This window comes from Camelus ferus, chromosome 15, assembly GCF_009834535.1.
Source record: "Camelus ferus isolate YT-003-E chromosome 15, BCGSAC_Cfer_1.0, whole genome shotgun sequence".
Taxonomy (NCBI): Eukaryota; Metazoa; Chordata; class Mammalia; order Artiodactyla; family Camelidae; genus Camelus; species Camelus ferus.
The window spans coordinates 55,693,475-55,697,699 of record NC_045710.1 but is presented as its reverse complement, the minus strand read 5'-3'; the positions used below and the strand labels follow the sequence as shown (position 1 = coordinate 55,697,699).

At 49.7% G+C, this 4,225-nt stretch overlaps 1 long non-coding RNA gene across 1 annotated transcript in view; it reads left to right on the top strand.

Moving 5' to 3' along the window:
• Positions 1-1,216: 1,216 nt before the first annotated feature.
• LOC116668852 overlaps positions 1,217-4,225 on the top strand; it is a 20,829-nt gene continuing 17,820 nt past the window's right edge. The window contains exon 1 of the long non-coding RNA XR_004326046.1: positions 1,217-1,228. This is a non-coding gene — a long non-coding RNA (uncharacterized LOC116668852). The remainder of the gene's footprint in view (positions 1,229-4,225) is intronic.

Below are 4,225 nucleotides of genomic sequence, written 5' to 3'. Positions count from 1 at the left end.
GATCAGGAGCGCTGTGGCAGCGAGGGCCCATAAGCAGGGTGGCCATACTGATGCTTCAGGGACCAGTCTTTTAGATTAATAGGCCACAGGGCACTGCCATGGCCCCATATTCTGAGTTAGAATGCCAAGGGCGGTTTGGCCTCTTTCATGTACAAACAGGTTAAACTCTCGTGTTACATCTGGTAACCCGAGGATCCAGAGCTGGCAAAACCCAGCTGTGGCCAGGAACTCTCGCAGAATTTACTTTTGTTTCCGGTCAGGGTATGGAGGAAATAACTTGTTTTCGTTCTGGTCCTAGGGCTTGGTGTCCCTCTGAGATAATAAATCCCAGGTATTAGACTGTCTTTTTGCAGATCTGGGACTTTTTCCATGAGACCTTTTACTACAGTTGCTTGGAGTAACCCTTGGAGTGTTCAAGTTCCTTTCCAACAGTCTTCTTCACTGGGGCTGGCTAACTTGAAGTTATCCACATAATGGAGCAGATTACAGTTCAATATCTCCCCAGGGAATTTTACAAGATCTGAGGCTAGTGCCACTCCGAACAAGATGGGCGAGGTTTTAAAGACTTGGGTGAGACGTGTCCATGTCAGTTGAGTTTTCCTCCAGTTTGGGGATCCTCCCATTCAAATGAGAATATGGGGTGGATCACAGGTGTGAGTCGAAGACAGAAGAAATTGTCTTTAAGGTCTAGGCATGAAAACCACTTGGCATCTGTCAGATTGAGGCCTAGAAGAGTGTATGGATTTGGCAATGCTTGATGTATTGTAGTGACTACGTCATTAACTTTTCATAAGTCCTGCACTGGCCGATGGTCTGTTCCTTCTGCTTTCTTCACCAAGAGCAATGGTGTGTTCCAAAGACATCTGCACTCAGTTAGGATTCCCTCTTGTCGGAGGCTCTGTATATGCTTCTGGATTCCCAGGTGGGCCTCTCGAGGCATGGAATATTACTTCTGTCTGACTGGGATGGCTCCAGGTTTGAGGTCAATCACCAGTGATCCCTGATTATATGCCAAGCCTGGTGGTCCATTTTCAGCCCAGACAATCGGAAAATGTTACAGGAGTTTGCTAGGATTTCCCTAGAGTTCTCTGCTCTCATACAGATGCCACTGTTCTTCTCAGGGAACTGAGATGGCTAGACTCAGACTCTCCCTGTAGGGTCAGATGTGCCTGTTTCCTGGGGACGAATCTATATTGTGTCCCCAAATTAGATAGAAGTTCTCTTCCGAGTAATGGTATCAGGCTTTCAGGCAAATATAAAAATTCTTGTGCCACTAGATGGCCCCTGCTTGACAGGATCATTGTTCACAGAAATGGCAGGCAGTTGAGTCCCCAGTAGCCCCTACAATAATCTCCTTGTTCTTGGTCAGGGGGCTACAATTTGTGACACCACAGAATACTCTGCTCTTGTATCTACCATAAAAGTCATTGGTTGGCCCCTTATAAACATCTTGACCTTGGGCTCCTGTGGGCCCAGGGGCAGGGAGCCTGGTCTCCGCTATTCTGACTCGACCCTAGCCAGTCCGATGTGATTACTGGCTGGTGGCTCCAGCTGATAAGTAGGTCTTTTGAGGGGTGCTCTCTTTCCATCCTTTCTCTTTGGGCACTCGTTTTTCCAGTGTCCTGTCTCCTGGCAGTATGCGTAATGGTCTCGGCCCAGGGGCATCCATGGTTGGGGTCCCATCTTCCTGGGTGGTGCAGGATTGTGGCTGAAGCTTGTTTTCCCCAGGGCTGCTGCAATGAGTGCAGCTTTCTGCTTCATTCGCTGGTCTGCCTCTCGTTGGGCTTCCTGTTCTCGGTTTAAAAAAATTTTGTTTGAAACTTCCAGCTGCTGTGTAGCGTTTATACCTGAGAATCCATCCAGTTTTGGGAGTTTCCGGCATATATCTGGGTATGATTGGGCTACGAAGGCAGCATTGACCATAGGATGTTTTTCTTGGGCCTCAGGATCAAAAGGAGTGTAGACTCGAAATGCTTCATGTATTCTCTCATAGAAGTCAATGGGGTCTCATCTGGCCTCTGGGTCACCGTGGTCGTTATAGACATGTTAGTTGGCTTCTTGGCTCCCACTCTTAGCCCTTGTAGGATGGCCTCCCAGTACTCACGCAGTGCTTCTCTTCCTTCTTAGGTGTTAAAGTCCAAATCTGGTCTGGTGTCAGGGGCATGTGTCATGGCCCAAACCTCAACATCCATTGTGTTCCCAGGGGCTCGGCCCTGCAGCCATTTTCGTGCTTCAGGGAGAATGCATCTCCTGTCCTCCGTATTGAAAAGAGTCAGGAGCAGCTGGCGGACATCTTCCCAGGTTGGTCGGTGAGAAAACGAAGATAGACTCTACGAGGTCAATCATAGCCTGCGGCTTTTCAGAGTAGGAAGGAGTATGATGACGCCAATTGAGGAGATCTATGGTGCTAAAGGGTTGATGGTAGACTACGGGGTGCCTCGGCTGAACAGTCCCGACTTCCCCAACTTGCTGCAGCCCTTGTGTCTCCCGCAGTGGCACTTGGAGTGTCGGTGGTGCTGGCTTCCCAGCTTGTGCTGAGTGGAGTCTCCTTCCTACTGGCTCAGGCTGGGGGCTGGTCTCTGTCTCTGGGTCCTCAGGTTGGGGAGGTGGTGACACAGAGGGTGGTAGTGTCTCCAGTGGGACTGGAGGTGTCCATGCCCAGGGGGCATATGGAGGGGTTAGGCACATCTCGTCTTCTGCATCTCCCTGGAAAATAGGCTTATTTTCTGTCTGTCTTTTTGGCCTGGACTGGCTGAGCTGATAATATCTTGCATTGTCCAGTTCCATTTCAGCAGAACCGAATCCATGAGGGTAGAGTCTGGGTGATATTCAGCCAGGAGTCAATGTAAGGGAATTGATCTGGGTGGCCTGGGGTTCCAGTGATTATTTGATACACTGCTCGCACTGTTGCTAAGTCCAGAGTTCCTCCTGAGGGCCATCGGACTCCAAAGGCCGGCCATTCAAGCTCACACAAAGTGCGGAGCCTGCCAAAGGTCATTCAAATTCCACAGTCTCCTGAGAACCCATTTTTGAAATTCTTAATCATGCAGCCTAGAGTGGTGGGTTCTGACTTAGAGCCTCCCATTCTTTCCAGATGTTTAAGGATAATTGATCTGTTGATTTAGATGTTTGGGAAGGTAGCCTTTATATCTTTTCCCTTCTTCACTCTTCAAAACACTGGAGTTTCCAAAGAGACTGCTCTCTTGCTGGGTCTATGAGTTGTCTGAAGGCTAATTTGGCCAGGGAGTCTGGGTTCCAGTCACAGCTGATGTCTCTGGAGCTCAAGGCCTCAAGCAATTCCAGGGATTTTCTTCATTAAATCCTCTCTATATCCTGAACTAACTTAACAAGGGTGTGGGACTGATGGTGGATTGTAAAACAAATGGACTAGTAAAGGGACCTCCAAGGCTGGGTGAGCCCGGTCCTGAAGGGATTCATCTTCTAAACTTGAGCCCTGGGCTTCTGAGGCTAGCAAAGGGGGCACTACTTGGGTCAGTTCAGTAAGGGAACAATAAGTCTCAGGTGTTCTGTGACAGAATCAGGTAGGAGACTTCTCAAAGAATTTACATCCTAGCCTCTGAGGGCACAGGGGCTTTGACTCATTGGCTGTCTATGTCCTTTTCCCTCCCAGTGTAGCCACCGTGTGCTGGTGTCACAGACAAGACAAGGGAGGGATTTTGTTCCATCTGCCTGGCTGCTCCCCTCGCAGGGACAAAGGTGTTCTTAGCTTTAGGGGCTCAATATAAGTCACTGACCCTGATTGGTACCCTAAGGAACCGATACCGCCCTGAGCCATATGAAGTCACAACGGAACCACAGGTAGGGTCTCTCTTGAACTCCGTAGCAGAATGCCATGGAGCTACAAACTTGAGCCTGATTGCATGCTTTACAGGCCGCTCATTCACATACACACACACACACACAAACACACACACACACACACACACACACTCACACACACACACACAGGTTAACCACAGTCCTCCCACCAATACCAATATCCTGTTTCCTGTAGGAGGGGATCAGCCTCCTCTTCTGCCCAACGGGACAGGACTTGATTCCTCCTGGGGGTTCATACCTTGTCCGGATGGCCACCTGGTGAGTCTGTGTGTCACTCCATGGAGTCTGGCTCTGGTTGTTGCCCAGCCACCTGGGGGCCGAGCTGCCATCATGAAGAAGAACACGGAATACCTTCGGGCGGCGCCACCTCGTTCGCTGCAGGAGT